The sequence below is a fragment of the Pseudochaenichthys georgianus genome, chromosome 9 (genome assembly GCF_902827115.2).
Source record: "Pseudochaenichthys georgianus chromosome 9, fPseGeo1.2, whole genome shotgun sequence".
NCBI lineage: Eukaryota > Metazoa > Chordata > Actinopteri > Perciformes > Channichthyidae > Pseudochaenichthys > Pseudochaenichthys georgianus.
In genome coordinates, this window is record NC_047511.1 from 20,207,638 (window position 1) to 20,221,630 (window position 13,993).

The following is a 13,993-nucleotide window of genomic DNA, read 5'->3' on the forward strand; positions in this document are numbered from 1 at the left end:
CGCAATATAAATCTTTAAACTTCTTCTTACCTTTAAAAGTCCGTCACGAACGGTCTATTATGCTGCAACTCTACAGCTCTGCCAGCCTTGGCGATAACTTCCGGGGAACGATTGAGAGGCTCCACGATCCGCCATTGCTGTAAAAAAGTGGTCCATTGGAGTGAACGGAGATGTCATAACTCTTCTATTATATGGCATGGCAGAGGCTAACATCAGCCGTCTTGTTCTAAAGTACCGTTGTTTTGTTTTTTTAACCTGATTTGAATTCAGTGCTTGATTTAAAAAACGTTACAAGGCAGAACAAATGTAATTATTATATTATTATTATAATACACCCATCTTCAAATTTAACATTGCACACCTGTAAAGTATAATGACACCAAATTGGGCCAGGCCCCATGTCTCCGTTGCTCGGACTATATTAATTTAAAATGTTGTAGTTTTTTTTTTAGTAATTACACATCTGAAAAGTAATTTTGATGTATCTTGCATGGTGGCAGGGCCGTCCCTCCCTACAGGCCGATGCAGAGTGCGTGGGGCCTCACCTTGCGGAGGGGGCCTCATCTTGAGGAGGGTGCCTCATCTTGAGGAGGGTGTCTCAACTGAGCCGAAAATGCGGCGCACCATATGCGCTTATGTGGCGCAATTATTGGGTCACGGTTTCGCCACTGCGAGGCTCCAAATAGCATTGATTCTTACTTGAAATAATACATGAATACACTTATTTGGCCATTGTTGTCTATTATTATGGAAACTCAATTTATCACACTTTTTTTAAACCAAAATGATTAATGAACATTTTGAAAGTGATTAATACCTTAATGCTTAAAGGGGACCTATCATGCAAAATGCACTTTTGTACGTTTTTTTTCTACATGAAGATGTGTCCCCGGTGTGTCAGGGAACTCACCAAGTGTCAGAAAACACAACCCTCTCTCCATGCCGAAATCTCTAAAAACAGGGCTGCAACGGAGCTGATACAGACGTTAATTTTTCTGACGTCAGAAAAGGTGTGCTCCGCCTATTTGGGCAACTCTCCAGCTATCAGGGTCTAGACCTAGCAGTGTCCCCGGTAGAAACCGGGTCAAATAGCCAAAAATAATAATAATAATAATAATAATAATAAAACCGGGGAAAATAGGGGGAAAAGTGAAAAAAAGTGTCCGAAAATAGGCACTCGTGAGGCGGGCAGAGTCCCCTGTCAACTCCCATTACATTCCTCCATGGTGTCATATAAGCGAAAAATGGCTGAGTCAACTTTTACGAGAACCATGCTGGGGGGGGTCAAAAGGGCTTGTCCAAGGCCAACCCAAAGTGCACGGTGGGCGGACTCATCACCTCCGTGATGAGTCTCCATTGTGATTTGAAAACTTCCATCAAACGAGTCTTTCCTGGGGCACGGAAAAAACTTGTTCGTCAGAATCGTCACTTCCTGTACTGACAGTGCAGGTGTCCTGAGAGTGCAGCCTACACCGGAACTGTCCTTAGACTGCAGGCAGACCCCTCTCGCTCTGTGTGCCATGGAGGGGTGTTCTATATTGGCTGTCACAGGTTCTCTCCTTCACCCAGCCTCAATCAGAATGGCTTGGCAGCTCAGGGTCAGGTATTAGCTTTCCATACAACATTGGCCTGAACGTTGTCCTAATTGATGTGTTGCCCAAGCACAGACTTTGTATAGGAGGTTCTCCAGAGCTGTTGTCCAGCTTAATTTACTTCCATATTATCACTCGTCCTACCAAACATCAACAACACAAAGTGCTTTGTGGTCTCTCTCATTACCTGTCATCTGAGTCACAGTCCATTTTATAATACCTGGAGAGGTGCCAGTTTAATTTCTTGGCACTGCCAAGGTACCCTTGAGCACATGGGTATCCAACACTGCTCGTAGGCCGCTGTATATAAAAGCAGCTCACTGCTTCTAATACTAGAATGGGTGAAATGTAGAGCCTAAATGGTGTGCTCTGCTGTATTCATGACTTAATCCAATGTATTAATCCAATGACTCGATCCAATGAGCCAGTCAAATGAACTATGTTCTATTTTATATAAGTAGGATGTCCTTCTCTTAAGCATCAGGTGCATTTCTCATTAGCATTTGAGTCTCATCCCTGCAGAGTTGTCAGTAAGTGTGAGTTATATTCTGACAGAACTACTTTTGAATATATGATCATCTCTGTGATTATCTCCTCAATGCAGAAGAAAATGGAGGGGTTGACGCCCACTATGCTGCCACAGTTAGTTTTAGTTGAGCGTTATGTTGCTAGGAGCAACCACTCCTGGCATGGATCCATAGCAGTTGTAGTGTTTGTTACATCCATATTATATACATTGACATAAAATGTTCCAACAAAGTAATTTAATAATACATTAATGATGATAAAATTGAGATAATTACCACTTATCTGTCAAGCTTCTGCCATCCTAAACTCCGAAAAAACATTTGTTTCTCCGAATCGAAGGGGGAAAATACAAAAGCATTGTACACAATTTAAACCAATCAATGTTGTGTAATTAACGAGGATAATCTGGTGTTTTTGAGTTGATGAGTAGTGCAGATATCACTGTAAAATCAATCGACAGTAAGGAGAATACTTACTTCCGGGTGTAAAATCCTCCGTTATCCAATGGGAATGGACGCTCACATTGCCTTTAACTGCTGCCGACATGGACCGATGCGGTGCTTCCCTGAGCGTAAAATACCGCCGCTGATGGGAATACATTGCAATCAGTTGAAAGCTCTTTGCGTCCGTTTATGAAGCTGAAGGAGACTCGGCGCGTCACAACTGCACACCAAAGGACCCTGACCAAGCGTTGCTATTGGACTATCAGGGAGTGAGACTGTGTTGGCCTGGGGTCTGCCCGTCAGGAAGTTCAGGATCCAGTCACAGAGGGCGCTGTCGAGCCGGAGGTCACTGATATTGATGACCAGCTTGGAGGGCACAATGCTATTGAATGCTGAACTGTAATCAATTAACAGCATTCGCACATATGTGTTCCTCTGGTCCAGGTGTGAGAGGGCAGTGTGGATGGTGAGGGCTATGGCGGCGTCTGTGGACCTGTTTGCTCTGTAGGCAAACTGCAGGGGGTTCAGAGAGTCAGGGAGGAGGTGATGCAGGTTTTGACTAACCGCTCAAAGCACTTCATTATGATGGAAGTGAGTGCTACTGGGCGGTAGTCGTTGAGGCTGGTGATTTTTGTCTTTTTGGGGACAGGAACGATGGTGGAGTGTTTGAAGCATGTGGGGACTACAGACTTCAGCATGGGACCTGTTGAAGATGTCTGTGAACACCTCTGCCAGCTGAACTGCACACACCCTGAGAACACGGCCAGGGATGCCATCAGGTCCAGGAGCCTTGTGTGGGTTAACCCTTTTAAAGGATTTGCACACATCTGCCCTGTTTAAAACAAAAGGGCAGGGCTCCTGATCCTTCTGTGCCTCCACAGCCTGGCTCCTCTCAAAACGTGCAAAAAAAACCTATAGGTTACTTACATAACCCCAGGTCTCAGAGTAACATGAAGTGAGATGTCTCACTATGGGATGCGCCTCATCGCGGAGCAAACAGAAGCATCAATCTCATTACGCCAATCCTGATTGGCTGGTGATCTTGACGTCAACGTCAGGGGAAATCACCCCCTATAAGTAGCCTGCGCCACGACGCATGCGTCATTCAAAATAAGCACCTCTTCTCGCTTCACCATAGCAAGGAGGGCCGTCTGGTGAGACATCTCACTTCTGAGTGCTGGGGTTACGTAAGTAACCTATAGTTCTCATTCATAACACTCCGTTCGATGTCTCACTATGGGATATTGTAGCTCCCGTATTGCCAGACGAGCTTATCTCGAAGATCACCGATCAACCAGAATTTAACAGGTGGAGTCCCGACTCAACAAGGTGCCCAGCACTGCTCGGGCCACGCTTGGAGCGGAGACGTCTAGCCTGTAAAAGCGGACAAAAGTAAGCGGCGAAGACCAGCTTGCCGCTGCACAGATATCCTGGATGGAAACACCCTTGAACAAAGCCCAGGATGTAGCCAGGCCCCGAGTCGAGTGAGCCCGCAGACCCGAAGGTGCTTGCAGATTCTGACTCGTATAGGCCAAAGCAATCGCCTCCACGATCCAGTGGGATAGTCGTTGCTTAGTAACAGGCTTACCCTTGTGAGGTTTAGCCCAGGACACGAAGAGTTGGTCATTAAGACGAAGCTCTTTTGATCTGTCCATATATGTGTGTAAAGCCCGGACTGGACACAATAGATCCTGCTGCTGCTCCCCAGAGGAAACCAGCTGCGGAGGAAATGCCTCAATGTCAATCGGGGTACACGAACCAACCACGTTTGGTGTAAAGGCAGGGTTGGGTTTCAACAACACTCTTGTTTGCCCTGGGGCGAACTGAGTGCATGAGGGATGTACAGACAGTGCATGGATATCGCTGACCCGTTTAGCGGATGCCAGGGCCAGTAACAGCACTGTCTTGAGTGACAGATGTTTCATGTCAGCTCCTTCCAGGGGTTCAAATGGGGTCATTTTGAGCCCATTTAAAACCACTGCCAGGTCCCATAAGGGCACCAGCGACCTGGAGACAGGGAGGAGTCTGCGCGCTCCCTTCATAAAATGGCAAACCAAAGGATGTTGGCTAGCCGTCTTACCCTCAAAGCCCACATGGCATGCATCAATAGCAGCCAGGTACACCTTGATCGTGGAGAAAGCTCTGTGTTTATCGATCAAGTCCTGTAGAAATGATAAAATCACCCCGACAGGACATTGAAAAGAGATGTGTCCTTCTTGAAGGCACCACTCCTCAAACACCCTCCACTTACAGTCGTAAAGAGACCTGGTGGAGGAAGCTCTCGCACTCTGAATAGTGTTTATCACCTTCTGAGGGAGTCCCACTGTATTCAGATTGTACCACTCACGGGTCAGGCCCATAGTGCCCCGTGCTCTGGGCGTGGGTGAAGGATCGCCCTCCCCGCCTGAGACAATCTGTCCCTGCTTGGTGGGGGCTGCCACGGCTGCCCACACAACAGCTGATATATCTCCGCCAGCCCGTATATTGCGGGCTAGGGTGGAAACATCAGAGTAAGTGTGTGGCGTTGCTCTTTCACTCTGGCCGGAGTTAAGGGTAACAGAACCAGGGGTGGGAACGTGTACAGAGGACCCGGAGGTCAATCGTGTACGAGTGCGTCCCCGCCTAACGGTGCGTTTAAATCGTGCATTAAAGAGAACAGCTGTCATTGAGCATTTTCTCCCTTTGCGAACAGACTTAACGCGGCTCCGCCGTAACGCACCCACAGCGGACTCCCGATCCTTGGATGAGGAGTCCAGTCTGCATAGAGTGGTGCACCCTTTGACAGTAATTCTGTCCCTAGGTGCATAACACCCGGTACTTGTGTCGTTCTCAGAGAGAGGAGACGTCTGCCGCTCCAAGGGATCAGTTTGTGTGCCAGTGTGACTGGAGACAACGCAATCTCCCCTGGCGGTTCATACACGATATCGTGTTGTCTGTCCTCACGGGGACATGAAGTCCTCTGAGAGAAGGCAGGAAGCATTTTTGGGTGGGGAACACCGCTAAAAGCTCCGGGTAATTTACGCGTGCCCGCTGGATGTCTCTGTTCTAGAGACCTCTCACCGGGCGACCTTCGTAAGTCCCCTGTCAGCCCGTCTGACCTGCGTCCATGGTGACCACCTTCCGTGAAAGGACTGCACCCGTAGGCGCGTCCCGCACTGGAAAAGTCGGGTGTAGTGCCACTACGCATTTCATAATCACCAAAACTCTCCGTAAGCCGTGGCGTTCGGGGTTTAGTTTTATTATGAGGCCCATGTTGAGCGGGTGCTTTACGAGGACATTTTCCTCCGTAATCTGACTCCGCTCGGTGGGTTTTACAGATAAAACCCTTCTTTCTAGGAGGGAGAGAACCTCTCTCTCCAGAATATGGGTTGACTCTCTCTGGGTTTGTGAAAACAGATACATTATAACTGTTTTGAGAAGCCCAGGCAGACATCGTGAGTATCTCCTGCTGTATGCTCCTTAGAGCCAGCTGGGATGTCACTCTTACGGCTCCGACCGGCACTGCGCATGTGCGTGACGGAGGTGCCTTTACAGCTCCAGCCGGTACTGCGCATGTGTGTACCGGTGGTGCCCTCACGGCTCCAGTCGGCACTGCGCCTGCGCGTGCCGGTGGTGCCCTTAAAGCCCCGGCCGGCACTGCGCATGTGTGTGGCGGTGGCTTCACGGACCCGTCAATAATCCGTCCTTTGAGAGGTGCCATAGCTGCTCTCCAAAGGGGAAGAATTGGCGGGCTGTCCATTACAGCTCTAGCCGGCACTGCGCATGTGCGTGACGGTGGTGCCTTCACAGACCCGTTTATTATCCGCCTTTTGAGAGAGGCCGTAGCTGCTCTCAGAAGGGGATTTATAGTTAACGGACTGTTTATTGTCTTTCTTTTCATTTTTTTTTTGAGCTGCGCCCTTGGCCGGAGCCTGGATGCGTCAGCGGAAAATGGTTTATTCAGACAGAAAGATGTGACATGTGTTTTATGCGGACTTGAGGATGACATTGAGGCATCTCTCTCTCTCTCGCGGCGGGAACACATTCACGGAGGGGAGAAGGAGGGGCTGTCACGCCGCTCGCTTCTTCTTCCTCGACTGCTGGCCGAAATTCTGGGTTGGCTGAGCCTGAGCTGCAGCCGGAACCGGAGATTTTCTCGGCCAACTTGCCCTCGTCTCCAGCCTGGGCTGGGGACTCGGGATGGGCTGCGACCTCTGCGTCTTCGGTGTTTTAAACCGAGCAGAGTTCGAGGCAGCTTGGGTGTCGTGAGTATCTCCTGCTGCATGCTCCTTAGAGCCAGCTGAGATGTCACGCTTACAGCTCCAGCCGGCACTGCGCGTGGCGGTGGTGCCTTCACAGACCCGTCAATAATCCGCCTTTTGAGAGATGCCGTTGCTGCTCTCAAAAGGGGAGAAAATTGGTTTTATTGATTTTCTATTCATTTTTTTGAGCTGCGCCCTCGGCCCTCGGCCTGGATGCGTCAGCGGCAAATGTTTAATGACAGAGGAATCAACCAACGTGTGACATGTGTTTGTGCGGACTTGAGGATGGCGTTTAGGCATCTCTCGAGGCGGCGGGAACACATTCACGGAGGGGAGAAGGAGGGGCTGTGAAGGAGTTTTCGACTACTTTCCTCCGCGCCGTTCCTAATGAGCTTGCTTTAAAAGAAGAAACACTCAAAACAACCAGGACGAGGGTTAAACAAAAATCTGTTTTAATCATAAACGGTAATAATGCAATACCATATATTACATTACCATACAAAGCCATCATATGAGTAATGTCAGGAGTATGCCTACTCCTGGCCTTGTTCACAGGCTGCCCCGACCTCCCAGTCCGGGCGGCGCGTGAAGAGAGAACGAAGCAACCGGTTGCACGTCCCAAAACCAACAAAGGGGTGGAGTTTCATTTGGGAGATACCAACACGCTGTCTCACAGGGAATTAGCGCGGGCAGCTTTGAAAGCCACAGGTGTTGGGAAGGTCTGCAGGATGCACCTCATTAAAAATCAGGGGAAATGTCCCTCTCTGAAGAACCAGCACCTTACCGTGGTAGAGAGGTTTGTGTGCCCTGATGAACCTGGGGGCTGTGTTGTCTGGAACCTTGTGTTCCTGGTAGGGTCTCCCATGGCAAATTGGTCTCAGGCAAGGGGCCAGACTAAGATTGGTTCAAAAGACCTCATGAAAGGAAAAACAAGAAGTGAGGATACCCGGCCCGGAGGAAGCCCGGGGTCCCCTTCTGGAGCCAGGCCCAGAAGGAGGACTCGTCGGCGAGCGTCTGGTGGCCGGGCTTGCCACGGAGCCCGGCCGGGCCCAGCCCGAAAAGGCAACGTGGGCAACACCTCCGCTTCTCTGTCCCGCGGGCCCACCACCTACGGGAAACATCGATGGGGTCGGGTGCGCTGCCAGACGGGTGGCAGTAAAAGCGGAGGGTCTCGACGGACCAGACCCGGGCGGCAGAAGCTGGCTTTGGGGACGTGGAACGTCACCTCTCTGGGGGGGAAGGAGCCGGAGCTTGTGCGGGAGGTGGAGCGGTACCAGTTGGATCTGGTTGGGCTCACCTCTACGCACAGCGTCGGCTCTGGAACCTTACTTCTGGATAGGGGTTGGACTCTATTCTTCTCCGGAGTTGCTCAAGGTGTGAGGCGCCGGGCGGGTGTGGGGATACTCACAAGTCCCCGGTTAGGTGCTTCGTTGTTGGAGTTTACCCCAGTGGACGAGAGGGTCGCCTCCCTACGCCTGCGGGTTATGGGGGGGAAAACTCTGACTGTTGTGTGTGCTTATGCACCCAACAGCAGTTCAGAGTATTCGGCCTTCTTGGAGACCCTGGAAAGAGTCCTGTATGGGGCTCCTGAAGGGGACTCCTTAGTCTTGCTGGGAGACTTCAACGCACATGTGGGCAATGATGGAGACACTTGGAGGGGCGTGATTGGGAGGAACGGCCCCCCTGATCTGAACCGGAGTGGTGGTTTGTTACTGGACTTCTGTGCTAGTCATGGATTGGCCATAACAAACACCATGTTCGAACATAAGGATGCTCATAAGTGTACGTGGTACCAGAGCACCCTAGGCAGAAGGTCCATGATCGATTTCGTTATCGTATCATCGGACCTGAGGCCGTATGTTTTGGACACTCGGGTAAAGAGAGGGGCGGAGTTGTCAACTGATCACCATCTGGTGGTGAGTTGGGTCGAGTGGCGGGGGAAGCCTCTGGATAGACCTGGTAAGCCCAAACGTGTAGTTCGGGTGAACTGGGAACGTCTGGAGGAGGCCCAAGTTCAGGAGGCCTTCAACTCACACCTCCGGCGGAGCTTTTCGGGCATTCCTGTGGAGGTTGGGGACATTGAACCAGAGGGGTCGGTGTTCAAAGCCTCTATTGCCGAAGCCGCGGTGGGGAGCTGTGGTCTCAAGGTCTTAGGTGCCTCAAGGGGCGGTAACCCTCGAACCTCCTGGTGGACACCGGTGGTCAGGGAAGCCGTCCGACTGAAGAAGGAGGCCTTCAGGGATTTGTTATCCCGGGGGACTCCCGAAGCAGTTGCAAGGTACCGACAGGCCCGAAGGGCAGCAGCCTCATCCGTGGCCGAGGCAAAGCAGCAGGTGCTGGAGAAGTTCGGAGAAGACATGGAGAAGGACTTTCGGGCGGCACCAAAGTTGTTCTGGAAAACTGTCCGACACCTCAGGAGGGGGAAGCAGGGAACCATCCAAGCTGTGTACAGTAAGGATGGGACGTTGTTGACCTCAACTGATGGAGTGTTGGGACGTTGGAAGGAACACTTTGAGGAACTCCTGAACCCGACAACTCCGCCCTCTATGTTAGAGGCAGAGCTGGAGTATGACGGGGGATCAACGCCAATCTCCCGGGGGGAGGTCACTGAGGTCGTCAAACAACTCCACAGTGGCAAAGCCCCGGGGGTGGATGAGATCCGCCCGGAAATGCTGAAGGCTCTGGGTGTTGAGGGACTGTCATGGTTGACACGTCTCATCAACGTTGCGTGGAAGTCGGAAACGGTACCGAAGGAGTGGCAGACCGGGGTGGTGGTCCCCCTTTTCAAAAAGGGGGATCAGAGGGTGTGTGCCAATTACAGAGGCATCACACTACTCAGCCTCCCCGGGAAAGTTTACTCCAAGGTACTCGAAAGGAGGGTCAGGCCGATTGTCGAACCTCAGATTGAGGAGGAACAATGCGGATTCCGTCCTGGTCGTGGAACGACGGATCAGCTTTTTACTCTCGCAAGGATCCTGGAGGGGGCCTGGGAGTACGCTTATCCGGTCTACATGTGTTTTGTAGACTTGGAGAAGGCGTATGACCGGGTTCCCAGGGAGTTACTGTGGGAGGTGCTGCGGGAGTATGGGGTGAGGGGGTCTCTACTCAGGGCCATCCAATCTCTGTACTCCCAAAGCGAGAGCTGTGTCCGGGTCCTCGGCAGTAAGTCGGACCCATTTCCGGTGAGGGTTGGCCTCCGCCAGGGCTGCGCTTTGTCACCAATCCTGTTTGTAATATACATGGATCGGATTTCGAGGCGTAGTCGTGGGGGGGGGGGGGTCTGCAGTTCGGTGGACTAAGGATTGCACCACTGCTTTTTGCAGATGATGTGGTTCTGATGGCTTCATCGGTCTGCGACCTTCAGCACTCACTGGATCGGTTCGCAACCGAGTGTGAAGCGGCTGGGATGAGGATCAGCACCTCCAAATCTGAGGCCATGGTTCTCAGCAGGAAACCGATGGACTGTCCACTCCAAGTAGGGAATGAGTCCTTACCCCAAGTGAAGGAGTTCAAGTATCTCGGGGTCTTGTTCTCGAGTGAGGGATCAATGGAGCGTGAGATGGGCCGGAGAATCGGAGCAGCGGGAGCGGTATTGCAGTCGCTTTACCGCACCGTTGTGACGAAAAGGGAGCTGAGCCGGAAGGCAAAGCTCTCTGTCTACCGGGCCATTTTCGTTCCTACCCTCACCTATGGTCATGAAGGATGGGTCATGACCGAAAGAACGAGATCGCGGATACAAGCGGCCGAGATGGGTTTCCTCCGCCGGGTGGCTGGTGTCTCCCTTAGAGATAAGGTGAGAAGTTCGGTCATCAGGGAGGGACTCGGAGTTGAGCCGCTCCTCCTTCGCGTCGAAAGAAGCCAGTTGAGGTGGTTCGGGCACCTAGTTAGGATGCCACCTGGGCGCCTCCCTAGGGAGGTGTTCCAGGCACGTCCAGCTGGGAAGAGACCAAGGGGTAGACCTAGGACCAGGTGGAGGGATTATATCTCTTCGCTGGCCTGGGAGCGCCTTGGGATCCCCCAGTCAGAGCTGGTTGATGTCGCCAGGGAAAAGAAAGTTTGGGGCTCTCTGCTGGAACTGCTACCCCCGCGACCCGACCACGGATAAGCGGGAGAAGATGGATGGATGGATGGAAATGTCCCTCCCGATTTGCAAAGCCTATCGATGGTTTAACCCAGAAAACATTCTCAGGGATAATCTTTACACTCAAAACAGAAATCACCATTAATTCTGCATCTTCCTTCTTCACAAATAGCTTAAAACACTCTTTTGATAAACAGGTAAAAAGTCAAAGAAAAACTATTGTGCTCATCTATTTTTAAGAAAAAGGGAACATTGTTTCAGAAATCTATAAAAAACCTCTCTATATGGTAGAGGAAAAATGTACTTTTTGTTCCTTCAACTATTAACACACAGGAATGTATAAACTCACACATATACTTATTCAAGATATATAGACTTCTCTGAAACTTGGCCTGCTTGAGATCCTAAGCAGAATATATTCTCCCCACACCAATCACCCTGTTTTACATATCTCCACCTCCCCCACAGCAATAAAACCCTTAACAGCCCTTTGTCTACCGCCATTTTAGTCCTCACATTTATGAAAGGATAAAACAGAGAAATCACTATAAAACACAAACACAGGTATTGCCTGAACAGTATTCACTTAACTGCTACTATTGAAACTCAAAGGACCTCTTTCAGTGTCTGGAAATTGCAACAAGACTTTCTGCCATTTCAAATGTAACACACTTCTTTGGTACAATATCTCACATCAATTTCCACAATTCCCTCTTTTGCACTCTTAAAAAAAGAGTGCAACTTACACAAGGCACTCGCTCCTCTCAACATTATATCTAGAGCCCTTTAAACATTTGAAAACAGTCCTTCATAGCAATTTCTTATGGCAGAATGAGAGGGAGACCAAAACATGTCAAAAAGCTGCATCCTTGTCTGCTGAGTCTCCATACTTGTCCTCTCCCTCCGAGACACAGGCCAACAGTGTCAGGAGGGGGAGAAGCAGCTTTTCCCTCAATGGTGATACAAATCCCTCAAGCCTACGCTCCGGGCTCTGGGGCCCTCGGCTGTTTGGCCCACCAGTGCGTGGCCACTTGGAGCCTGTTGGTGGGGTGTCTTAAAACAACAGACGTCTGTGCACAGGTTTTCTAAATTAATTGTGCAGCTTCAGAATCTTAATACTTGGACTGTGCCAACTAAATAAGAACCCCAACATCTTTAGGTAAACTAAATAACATATTTCAATAGCTCTGAATTTCTGACAAGCATCTGTGTTTATTTTTAAATGAAATCCTTGAAATCCCATTAAAAATCTAAATATGATTTGAACTGCTAATGTTTCTGGTAAAGAAACACACCAATGTTATGGATTCAAAAACAACCAAAATCACAATAGTAACAAAGTGAATGGCTTCCTGGTGATACTGCTTTTACCCGTCAGTTCTTAGATATTATCCCGCTGAAAAAATGAATACAGAATTCCAACAAACTGTCCTCAAATGTCTTTCTATTATAATTGTAGATGAAATGTATATCCCCATAATGACCTAAACAATAAAGTCTATGGCTTTTACTTCTTTACCAGACTAGTTACATGATGTTGTTTAAATTACATTACTATATTTTAGCTTTAACTGTAAATATGTTCTTTCTACATTTCAAACCTCAGTTACTTTAATACCTGTTGAAACATTAGTTGAAACATTACTCACAGGTCAGCTTCTTCAGTATTCCATTCTGGACTTACATCTCTCTGGTAGCCCCTTGGCCACTGATTCTTTATCTGTGTTACCTGCTATAACTCAATCAATATTAGAGACATGTCAACATTCATCAAACAGCCTCTTATCCCCAGATATGGAGCAGGTCAATTCTAAAACTGTCAATCAATGGTCAGATTGAACAATCGAGTTGGGGCAGCAGGTTCCTTTCAGTCCCTAAATAAAAAAAAAAAAATGTACATTGTGAAGTTTACACTCCCCCTTTTTTACACATTATCTCATGTGTAAACAAAATCCTGTATGGGAAGAAAACCTTCAGGTCATAATGGATTATAAGACAATACCAAACATTTTTCCCAAATGTACATCCATCATTTCCACAGTAAACACTTAAGTGTAATGAAGTGTTTCTCTCCATCTTTCAGTCCTAAAAGAAACAGAATCTTCATGTTTTAGTTTGAGCTTCACATTCTGCAAACTGCCACCTCCTGTGGGAGTGAAATATCATCAAGCAGATTAGAAACGGTTTCCCCTGTTGTGCAATGTTAGGAAACCTCTCATTTCACACATTATTATCACACAAAAATAATGTGTTAGTCCAAAACATGCTTGATTAGTCATTGTTTTAAATCATGCAGTTGCACTGATCAGATGCAGACATACACTCACTCACACTGTCAGGTTGTAAAGTCAGGTTTGGTCAGGTACACCTCAGAGTCAGCCATTGACAGTGCCTTCCCAAGTTACCCTGTCGGTCAGGGTCAAAGGTCAGTTGGTCTCAGTCTTTTTGGCCATGTGTCGTGCTCTGCAGAGACTCCGATCTTCCAGCACAGGCCAGCATCCTCCGTCTATAAAAATCTGTATATATGGAGCGCCATCATTTATTAATTCACAATTCCAACTATAATGTTCAAGATATCTCTGTTTTCCCAAATTCCCTGAAAAGTGTTAGCTAAAAAATGTCACTTCCTTATTGTACTACTACTGCCGTTCATTAACACCTAATCAATATCAACACGTCTAATAGATGTAATTCAGAAACTTGTGTACATCACTATTATCTTGTGTCAAAACATTATCAGGATCTGTAAAACTCTGCTATGTATTCCATAACTCATTCTATTAATTTATCTTCAATTCTGGTGCACTTAAAGAACAATGTTACCCTCTTTAACAGTGAGTGGAACCCTGGGTGTCCTGAACATGTAACAATCACTCCTTCCTTTATCAAGGACCTAAAAACAGAAGTAATTTCATCAATGGTTTGTAGCTGAACTTAGGAATCATCCCTCATGGTAGGTATGTTTTTACTTTTTAACATCTCTAAATGTCAGTTAATTACTAACTAAATGAATGTCCATTAGGAGGTGGTGCCGCTAGTCCTCTAAACTCATAATCTGGTGCCGTGCGCTTCCTGTGAAGCTGCAAGTAAGATTTTAAAAACCCACTG